The following is a 12362-nucleotide window of genomic DNA, read 5'->3' as shown; positions in this document are numbered from 1 at the left end:
AGTAAGCGCCACGGTATAAAGAACGTCATTTAGTTTAGTAGATTTAGTACTTGTTGGTCATTTACAATAATAATAATTGTACAATTTATCTTTTAAATAGATATAAATAAATGTGTCATATTTTGTAATTATCATTGTTGCAATAGTTTGTTTTAATTTTATCTGATAATAAATTGCAAATTTCACAATTTGGAATCATTTAATAAACGAGTTGGTATCAAAAATAACATTAGGTGTTTTTTAAACACAATATTCTATATAAAAAAACGATGACGAACACCAAGAAATACGTTAGGCTAAAATTATGTAATTTGTATCAAACGTCTATTTTCGTTACTATGACGATTTGCAAATATCCACTCCAATCAACTATAACAATAAAACGTCTGATTTGCACTGTATGATGATTGGATAGATTTGATGAAGGCTCCATATAAAACGACAGTTTACTTTAAAAACAATTTATAAGACATTGCAGCATAGACAAAAACAGTTTAAAGGAATGCAATAATGACACCTGTGACTTATTCAGCATCCAATTCGGTTAACGTCAGAGGATCAAATACATGTGGGAATTGCGGTGAGGATAGGTAAGAAAACTACATTATTCATACTGACTAGCCATAGAGTTCAGGATAAAAAAAAATTGACCGTTAGGGAGAAATTTTATGTACGTTAGGGCGAAAGAAGGAACAAAATTCTCCTTAACCTAGAGAGATATAATTATATAAGTGTATTCCATAGTACAATAGCAGAGTGTATATATTACTACTTTAGGAATAATGCAAGAATATTAGAATAAAATTGTAATAGAAACATTAAGTGTATCGAAATAACGTTTAGATGAAGAAAAAATGTACTTTCGCAAAAATGTTTGGGCCAGTATTCGATCTCGCGTCTGCTGATTTCTGTCTTAAAAACAGATCCATTTTTAAATAAACATTACTTAGGCCTAGCATGCGTGATAGAAAAACAAAACTATAACTTTTAACATAGGCAGCTAAATCGTTAGTTTAAAAGAGGCTATTATTTTATAGTGAGAAGAATACTATATCGTTTTAGAACATTTTAATGGTTAATTTCTATAATTATACATTTTTTAATAATTGTATTATAATGTATGGGTTAAATAAACATATTAACTGGATACTTCGTTTCTACATCTAACAAGCCAAAATAAATGATGATACATTGTTTTATTTAGAAGTGGAGATTGTTGTTCTTGCATCATCCTCTAAAGAAGGAATGTATCTAAGATGCAGGCAGAGACTAAAAGTGCTACTTTTGTGAAAACAAGAACACGAAGATCGGAAAATGTGAGATTCTTATTCAAAACCAAGTGGAAAACATGCAATGTCAATCAGTAAACTGTAGAAATATAAATTACATATTTAGTTGCTCATATAGGCCTATGCCAATACGGTATATAAACGCTTTTTCAAAAAATGGACATTATTATTATTTATATGCATAAGTCGTAATAACTTGTTATTTAACAACTAAATTCCTTCAATTAATAGTACCATAATAACCAGTTAAGTTCGTTAAGAACGACTTTTATTTATGTTCTAAATAACTGTATAGGCGACTCGTGGTACAGCATGTGAAGTTTATAAATTATTTCCAGTAAGCTTATTAATGTAGTCGAATATTACCTGCTTCATTGAATGACACTGCCGAGAGTTCAAGGACAAGTGTATATTTCCGCTAACATGTTAGGCCTAGACTTTTAGAGTACAATACAATGTTGACATTTTCTTTTATTAACAAATCCATCTAATAAATATGTAGAATTACTACTATACATATTGTATTCTATTTCTTTCACTTACTAAATAATGACAAAATTAAATTTACCGGTGAAAATTATAAAAAATCAAAATCATAATAATTGTACTGTAAATGGGCCTATTATGTCGTTAAACACATCCGTGTTTATCACAATTATACTAATTGCATAATTATAATTTTTTTTTAACATTTCAAATACTATAACGTGACGGCTAGAAAATTATATCATGGTTTGTGTTACTGTGGAGATATTCTTTAAAAAATAACTGAATAACTTTAAACTGAGAAATTGGAAGTAATTTGTGATACCCGTCGTTCAAATAAATCATGAGATTGATACTACACGAGTTGCTCTGTTTATTAAATTTTGAACAGGTTACATTACAACATTACCTAATTTAGAAAATCTTTAATCAACCAATCCTACATTTGTATCTTTTGCATTTAAAATTAACATACTCTAACACTATTGGTTGCATTGGTGAAAGGTTGACTTCGTAAATGTAAGATAAACAACGGTGCATCCAATGAAACATCGTGTTTATAATGTAAATAATAAAAAACAATAATATAGTTTAATATATATTTTCTATTGGTTAATCATTGACAACTTAGGTCCTATAAATAAGCGAGCAACTTGTAAACATTTGCAAATGGTTTGAAATTTTTATCGGAGGAGATTTTGTACAAACACAATTTTGCTATAACTAAGATATTAAACAATAAAAAATATGTCAAGTTATCAGCAAAAGAAGATTGGTGAACATGAGGAAGAAGAAACTAAACAGGAAGAACCTGATGATGAGGAGGAGGAGGATGTAAGTGAACAGCAATCTAGTGCTGTACAGTACAAGAGTTCTGAACAAATATTACGAAGCAGTGTACCGAAAGTATATCATTCTGCAAAGGGATCAACTACGCCAAGCAATTAATTAGGTAGGGTGAAAAGCACACAACATATATTTTATTTAATTATTTTTAGTTTATTGAATATCAAATAACTCTTCTGCGTTTCTAAATATTTATCTTAAATTTTGAAATGAACACTGTTAGCTTAGCTTAGATTTAAAAAATGCAACACAATAAATATCGAGAGGGATAAAATACAGTAAAAACTGTATCAAAATGCTTAGTAATTTGTAGATGCCAATCAATGAATAAAAAACAAATAGAAATGTGTTGTTGCATGTGGTGTGGCGTCTATTCGAGCGAGGCGTTTATTCGAATAAATATGGTAATTAATTATCTGAAAATAATTTAAATTAATGCAATTCTTTTCTCAGAACATAGGCTTTCTAGTTATACTATAGAATTATTATAATATCTCTTTACAAGTACATCTGAAAATACAAAAGTTTGAATAAAAGGGAAAGATCAACGTTTAAAACAATTGTGGGACCAATAATAATCAATATATTCAATAAATATATTCAATTATGTGTTACGTTTATGCTTTTAATGAGTTTAATTAAATTGGAATCGATTCAATTATCCTAATTCATTTTCTATTTACAAGCACTTCACTTGTAATGCAGCACCAATATGAAAATGCATATCTATTATTTTTAAAATTGTTTATCCAATAAAAGAATAACTTTCAACATGAAAATATGTATTTTTAATTTTTAACTCATATTTATCAAATGATAGTAAGAGTGGTGAACAAAAACTGTGCTTTCCTTTTTCATATAACATCATCCATGCATTTTTGCATTAATAAATCATTACTACTGTACTCTGAAAGCTGATTGGTCAGTTGATTTTAAGATTAAAGTGTAAGTGTATAAAACACAGAATTATTATTCGTATGATTCACATTTCCACGATGGCACATGCAAATGCCCAATGTGATTGGCTAAGAAATAACATATACACATGGACACTGGCTTGCTATTGTGATGGTACCGGTATTCCTAAAGCAATAAAAACGGAGGAACATTGGGGTCCTTTATGTTCTTATTCTAAAGAAATAAAACTTTATAACTATGGCCAAGTGCGTTATATACTGAGACGAAATTGTTTATGTGAAAAATTCCATAGTGGTATAGGACCAAATCAGTGATTCCACGGTAAGTGATACGTCAACATGAGTATTGTATATTGCTTTGTCCTTTAATTATTTTCAAAGCAAAAAGAGAGATAAGTTGCAAAGGCAGTTTCCAATAACGGCAAGAATGTGACCCGGTCATATTCTATTTATCTAAAAAATACACTTAAGCATTCATATTATAAATTACATGAATAATTTCATTACTATGTCTCAACTCACTAAGTAAACTAAGTAAAATGGCGTCGACATGCATACTGGTGTTGTTGGAAGAAAACTTCAATGTTATTTGTTTATTTGTTTATTTTTTAGCCATATTCCATGAGTACTTTAGAAAGTCGATGACGACGAGCGATCAAATAAAACTTATGATTGGTCAAAGTATGATCCGCGGCTCTTTGTTGGTCACATTAATGACAAGTATTATTATTATGGGCCTAATATAAAAATTAAATTAAAACTAAAATTCTACGGCGAATAATTTCTATTTCTAGTTTTATAATCATTTAAAAACACTTTTTTTTAATACAGAAAAAATTAATATGTAATAGAATTATTATTATTATTTTCTTTCAGGTATAAAAGACATCAAGAATTCAAATTTCAAAAGGATTCATCAAGCATTCTAGTGTACCAGCCTAACTGAAGTCAACTCTGTATGGACTGACAGACACACAACCAAATGATTATATTTGATCAAATTCGGAAAAAATTATTCACTGTATATTATAAGATAACACAGTATAAAATTTGAGATTTGATAAGATTAGTGTTTCTAGAAACCAAAATATTATGCATTTCTATTTAAAACTATGGTAGTTATAATTTAATAATTATTATTAATATAATAATTATTTAAAATCAGAGGAAATCTTTTTAACAATAATATTGGAAATTGCATTGATTATTACAAACAATTATCATTAATTATAACTGTACGGTCTTCTTCTTCCAATTTAGTGCAAACTTCAGACTTGAAGACTAAAGCATCTATATTATATAGATTTAATTTATGATGATGTTGATTTTGATATAAATGTGAAAAAGATAATGCAAATCATTGGAACACGATTGTGTTACAGATCACCCAATATAATAATACAAAGTAATGATGATTAAAATAATTAATTCACAAATTTAAACAAAGAATTGGAAAAATAGATTTACAGGAACAAATTATTGCTAAGAGGGAAATGATTATTAAACGCAATTTATTATTTAATAATTTTATTTATCAGATCAGTAACTTAGTTTAATGTGGTATGAAATTTAAGTATACTTTTTTATTATTATGCATCGATGTTCAGCGATTGAAAACCAGTGTCAATCTAGATATATACACGCTCAGCCTATTCACTTCACTAACAATAAGTTTAACAGTATATTGTAACGAACAAATAAAATTGACAAAAGACGAGATCCGGAACCATCATGGGATTACGTATAGTCTAAAATATTCAACTATGAAGTTTATTTATGTTTTTCGATTTTTAGTGAGTTAACTTAAAATAAAATCAATCCAAGAGTGAGTTTTGTTTAGTGTCTGTATCGATGTATTTGTCAATAATTATTAATTTCATATTATCAAGCAAATCATGAAAGATAAAAGTGACAATAATTGGGCCTAGACATGGGCTCAATTCAGTCTCGTAAAGTATCATGTCTAGTGACCTGTGGTGCAAAGCGTGTACATGGTATTTATCATGACCCAAACCGTACAACTTTTATTCAAGAATACCTTATTATGAATCATCTTTTACTCTGAAAGCTGATTGGTCAGTCGAATTTTAGCGAAATGTGTATAAAGTCAGCTCACATCAACATTCGTATAATTACCTTTTCTACGATGTTACATAAATCAATTACTTGCTCCTGGCAACGACGGAATAGAAACGGTAAAACTTGGAGATTGATTTGCTATTGCAATGGCGTTCGTAATGAAATAAAAACAGAAGTTCATCGGTCTGATACCTGCTCTTATTATAGACATTCTTTTCAGTACTACAGTAAAGTGCGTTATATATTGCGTCGAAACTGTATATGTGGAAAATATCATTCTGGTATAGGACCAAACATTCAATAAGCACGTGAGGCAAGAGTAGGTCATTTTGATAGCTTAAATGTTGTACTAATTTACGCATTCATTTGTCAATTTTGAAGACAATAAATAATATTGCCTACGAAAAAAAGACGGTATTAACATTATTATTTTATTTAATTATTATTATTGTTTCTCTCAGATATAAACCACATCATGAATTTTGAAGTTTACTGGTGGAAAAATGACAACTGCAGCAAGTAAAAGCGGACGGTGCAGATACATTGACAAGGAAAAAATAACTAAAATTAATATCCAGATATCTAAATAATCACTTAGTATTAGCATAATTTGGTATGAACTAATCGTTTATGTTTCTCGACGTATGACCAAGTACCATGTCTAATAATATTGTATCTAAAATGAAAAGGTAAATCGAACATAATATATCGCACAAATAATGTATATTTTAATTCGATTGTTTGTATATTTAGACTGTGTTTTAAATCATTTTTTCCAATAAAATATAAAATTCCACAGGAAAACATGTTTTTATATGACTTATATTTGTCAACTTATGTAGGCCTATATGATAGTGACAGTGGAAATGTAGTTGCTGAACCATAACATTTGAATGATTCTTTACTCTGAAAGCTGATTGGTCAGTCGATTTTAAGAAATAACTTTATAAAATTACTAGTTAGCTCACTTAGCATTCGTAAGATTGAGTCTTCCATGATGGAACATATCTCTGAAAAATGCGATTGGATTAAAAATGAAAAAACCTGGATTCTGGTTTGCTATTGCGATGGTGGTACTGGTAAAGTGATTCAAACCGAGGAACACAGGTCATGTTCTTATATTAAAGGCCAGGTGCGGGCAAAAAATTTCTATTGATCATACATTCCAATAATTATCGATCTATAGTTTCCCCTATGTTTCATAATTTTTGGGATTTTATTTGTGTTACACGAGCTTTTTGAAAATAAGCACTTTCTTATCAGTGGGGGGATAGTTCAAATTACACAGTAAAATCTCTATTCTTTTGTACACACATTTTGTAAATAGAGAGGAATTTAAAAAAGCTATGAAAAATAAACGGTGTGGTAAAAAATGTTATCAGATGACTAAATATAGGTAATATAACTTGAATATTACATTTCTGATATTTTTATTCAACTTCAGATTTTTATTTTCATGCTATAGCAAAAATTATCCACCGTATATCCACCATCTTTTTTCACCATCTAGGGAGTCACCAGATATGTTATTACATTAGGTTAACTACCTAACTACTGAAAAAAAGTCTTCCTGGTTTTTATGGAAGAATTTTGCCAAATTTTGTATTTGATACCATATTAAGGGAAATTCATGTTTTTTCGTTTCGATTTCTGTTACAAATATTTGATTTATGTACAATTAACCAAATATTATATTTAAAATTCATGCCTGTACCTGAGCTTTAAAGAGCGCAGATATACACACTATGGCCAAACGCGTTACATTTTACGACGAAACTGCGTATGTGGAAACTTTCATAGTGGCATAGGACCTAATCAATAATTATCTTACAGTAAGTCGTATTAAATTATTATTTAATATATCAAAATGAAAATTTGATAATTTTAATCGTAAAGGATTCAATGAGAAACATAAATTATTTATGTATTACCATATATGTTATGGATGGCTAATCCAGGTTCTGTGTAGATTAATTTCGGAGACTCAATAAAACATATAAATAATAAAATATAAATATTGAATTGAATATTCAACAAACACTAAAGCAAGTAAACTATGTTGTTAATAGAGATTGCATTTTTTCTTTCAGGTATAAAATCTCTAGAAGATTATGTTAAAAGTTGGAGTGGCAGTATATATATAGTCAAAACTATACCTGACCTGAACACGGAATATGTGGACTTACTCACAACTTATTGTCCAAAATACTATTATATACACTATTACACTATTGTTGAGACGATATTAAATGACAAATGTTGTGTTCAAACATAGTTATTGTTGTTATTAGATTAGTTTCAACATAATTATTATGTAGTGAAACGGATCATACAATAAACTTTATTTTTTATTTACTCGAATTAATTACCCGAAAACGATTTAGAAATGACAAATCTTTCAGAATTAGTAAAATCAGCACAACCAGGATTCGAACTAGGAACCTTCTACTTGATATGCATTATGAACTAACCATTGAACCACCTTGGCTGTCATGTGTGAAATAGATAATTTTACATAATTTACAGGCACACGAAATTATAAACCGGCCAGTGATATTGAAAATTATTTACAGTAGTTAATTTAGAAAAGATAATGATGGGTAAATCTCTGTTACTAACAAACGTTACAATCTAATAAATATGCTTGTTTCAAATCGGAGGAAATCTGTTTGTGTATTTTTTATTGACGATGACGACATCAATGAAAAACTTACTATTACGAACAATTATAAGTGATTACCGGTCGATAAGATAGATTTAATTGATGGTGTTAGTGTTGATGATAACAGTGATACTGATTATGGTAATGAGGCCTATAAGGGTTGATTATAAATAAAAAAAAAATCCGTATTGTTGGCGACCGTTTGAGGATGAAGTTATATTGGTTAGAATTTGAAAATGATTATACTGTAGATAAACAAAGACGATGGTAAATGAACGAAAATTTATAACAATAATGGGCAACGAAGCATAAGATAAAACAAACGAATACAACTTGATTCAATGAGGTCAATATGAAGGTTAAATGCATGTCACTGAAGCTGAGAGTAGCATTAAACTTTAGAAACTGATTATTAAAGAAATTGTGTTTTTGACTTTATAATTATCAAATCAACATCACCATCCGAAACTTTTATAGCCTTTGGAAAGGAATGAACAAAAGACAGTTTATTCCAGACTGACATGTACTACCATGATAGATCGTCTTTCCATAAAATATTTCAGTTATGTTGTATTACATAATGTTACTATAGTATAATAGTGGGAAAAATCATCAAACCAGCTTAGTATGAAAAGATTATAGATTCAGTGAATGTCAATCGCAATTTACAATAAAAATAACAGGCGCTTAGCATTCCCTATAACATGTTCATATAAGGTATACGAACTACTGTAATGTTCTATAAACAATCTACATTCTACCTCTCAACAAGATGAATACTGTAACGTCATTCAATTAATCATATTGGAATCGAAATGTGTTACTTACTGTAGGTCTGAAAATAAACAGGTAGGCCTACGTGTAGAAATGTAATTGGATAAGTTTCAGACATTAATGGATGTATAACATCATAGATAGGTGTATTCATCTGTTATTTACTAAAGTAAGTTCAATACTACTTAAAGTAAGATTAATACAGAGAAAAAAGATGGCTAATTTGTTTAGAGTGATGTATAGGATAGCTGGTGATACACTTCGGTTTGCTTATGTATCCGTACATTTCATCTTACGAGCTTACCCGACAGTTCGTAGTATCTGTACTCGTGGACCGAATACTGCAATGAACAGTAAGTATGTAATGTTTCCTAAAGCTACTAGAATAAACGATTGATCTTAAAGCCAGTATCTATTTGATATACCTCGTCAATCCCTCACCCTCTTCCAAACAAACTCGGAAATGTAGTTTCAACCCTTCCCAGTAGTAAAAACTATGGTTATGTTGACAATCCTAATAATCACTCCCTCCCAATGCAACCGCCTCCAAGAAGTAAACACTTTGATAGCACACAGCCCCAGTCCTTGCAACAATCCACATCCCTCCACCCCATGAACTATTTTGATGTCGTTTAAACCTTTTCAGTTCAATTGCGGTTACTGATATGATGCGTGCAGTAGAGGACAGATTTGTAAAACTCTGTACTAAGGGTATGTTCAGACTCACGGAGTTACGGTGGAGTTATGTACGCGGCGTACATATTTTTGTGTCTGAACCATGCCGCGGATTAGCGTTAGGGAGCTGTTACTCCGCGCCAGTGGCGTTAATAACTCCAGCGGGAGAGGGTAGATTTCATAAGGCTAATCCATTGATGCATCAGTGATTTCAACCTCCGGTCAACGTCAGCCAATGAAAAGACACGACCGCAATTAGCAGCAGTCTATTCGCGAGGTTTTTTTTTAATAGCAAAACAATATAGCTATTCCTCGAGCTAGCCTAGATCAACAGCAACATTCGAATTAAAATGAAACGTGTTACATGGAAAAGTACAGAAGTGGCTGATTTGATTTCATTATGGGGCAGCCCTGAATTTATAGACAAGATAGAAATTAGGAATTGGAAAGCTAGCGCCTGCAACAAGATGGCTGTTTTTAAAGAAATTGCATCTAAACTGCAAAATTCTTCCTGACGAAGTTGGCGTCGGTGACATGATTTCACAAAATTAATTAAAATCATACAAATAATGGCAAAGTCATTGTCCGTGTAATAATTATGTTCGAAATTACTATCTTCTGTAAGGATTTGCAAAAAAAATCGGCAAAAAAACCATTACATTTGAAGGTAACATTGTATTATATTGCTAGGCCTAGCTAGTGTTGTAAACTTTCGCGCGTGTCACTCTCAGCTCTCTGTTGTTGTTATTGTGTATGTATCCCATCGGCCGTTTCGGTATGACGGAACTTCCGCTTTAAACGCAAGACGTTTGGAATGCTAATCGTTGTGTCTGAACACCTTGACTTTTAACGCCACGGATTACCGTACGCCTTGCGTAGATAACTCCACCGTAACTCCGTGAGTCTGAACATACCCTAACTTACAAAATATTTTTTTTTCTCTTTTGTGGTTAACCATCACCTTTATTCATTCAATATTTCATACATGTTTCGTTCACATTTCATTTTCGTACATTAAATTTCCGTTTTATACTTTTTTCGTTATTTTCTGATTTTTACATTTTACATATAGTGTTTTATTTATATGCATACAAAAACCATTAGTGTTAGGCCTGGAATTTCCACAAATAACCAATATTCATTTCAATATTTTCCTCATCAATATTTTCTAATTTTCGCAAACCAAATTGCATTTTTTGTTTTAATACAAAGAGGTCAGAAATGGAATTTCCAAGACAATCAATATCCCAAAGTACCGGTATGCATTACAAGGTTTTATCTCTTTTGTAAACCAATTTGTGTTTTTATACAAACACTAGAGAAGCTGCAACATTGTCATCACAAAATTGTTTTTCATTATACATGGTGGTTTTTTTTTTAACAAAAGCGGATAGAACTGGAATCAACTAGATACTATAGATGTACTAGTATTGCATCATACGATATGTAATTTTGCCAACCGAAGTTTACAACAATGTTTTAGCTCGCTAACAAACATGTGTTTATCTAAATATAAATGCTAATATATCTCATTTAACATCATTTTACTAAACTATAATGGTCTAAAATAATAGTAACATGCTCAATTTAGCTAATTAACTGATAGTTTAACTATATTCTTTACTATTGTAAGGACATACATTAATATATTGTTATAATTTCATTGAGAATATGTATTGCTTTATACAAAGCTTACAAATCAAACTCACACAGAAATCTACAAATGGAATATACATTTTAAAATTACAATGTTAGCAACTACATCAAATAGAATAGCCGAGAAAATAGAGGTTATGACAAAGTACGATTGAAAGCATAAAGTTTTCTTATTTTACTTTTATGACTGTATGCCATACAGGTTAATGTAGAACACGGTGTAATCTGTGAAATCAGGTTTTTTTTTTGAAAGAAATATGTTGTTAACAGCTTTGAAATAATGTTCGTTGAATGTTTATATATCTTTTGAAATCAATTAAAACATGTTTATTTAAGTTTAAATTAATAAATTCGTTAAAGTTCAGATACATAACAAAGAATATATGACGTATTTAGACTAGGTATTGTTGTCTATTTGAAGGATCATAAGGGAATCCACCAATGTCAACATTTCCGGTAATTAGTGACCTGATTGAAACCTAGACATGTACTGCTAAATAAGAACAACTGAATAGCTTACTATAGCTTACGTTTCTGTTTCCTCCATTGCTAAATAAATTTTAATTCGTTTAGAGATGAAAGCAAATAATACAACACGAGAGATTATCTTTGTGAACCAAATCGAAATTTTGTATTCACAATATTTCTAAGTTTAGTGGGTTTAGAATCATTAGTGTCATCAAAAGTCATTCCTCATTTAGTATTCATACTAAAGTGGATAGAATTTACCATTATATTTATGTGTGTGCTACGGTGTCATTGTACCATTGGTTTAAATTTGTCGGCCGAAATTCTATAACGTGTTTTTGTTCGATAAAATGTTCTGTTTATAAATCCTAATATTATATATGCTAATATTATATCTCATTCAACAATATTTTATTAATTCACTATGACCTATTAAGAAAATATTAACATGCTAAATTTATGTGATTCGTTGATAGTTTAATTAAATTCGTTTAGTGATGTAGAAACATT

General features: G+C 30.0%; 2 long non-coding RNA genes across 2 annotated transcripts in view; one reads left to right on the top strand and one right to left on the bottom strand.

The window, feature by feature from the left end:
- The window catches only part of LOC140049595 (uncharacterized), a 56374-nt gene that overhangs the window by 28808 nt on the left and 15204 nt on the right, over nucleotides 1-12362 (bottom strand). The window lies entirely within an intron of this gene.
- On the top strand, nucleotides 302-2133 carry LOC140049591 (uncharacterized). The gene is made up of 2 exons (XR_011845311.1): nucleotides 302-590; nucleotides 1205-2133. It is a non-coding gene; the product is annotated as an uncharacterized lncRNA (long non-coding RNA).

The sequence above is a fragment of the Antedon mediterranea genome, chromosome 5 (assembly GCF_964355755.1).
Source record: "Antedon mediterranea chromosome 5, ecAntMedi1.1, whole genome shotgun sequence".
NCBI lineage: Eukaryota > Metazoa > Echinodermata > Crinoidea > Comatulida > Antedonidae > Antedon > Antedon mediterranea.
Note: the sequence above shows the minus strand (reverse complement) of the source record. Positions and strands in the feature narration are given on the sequence as shown.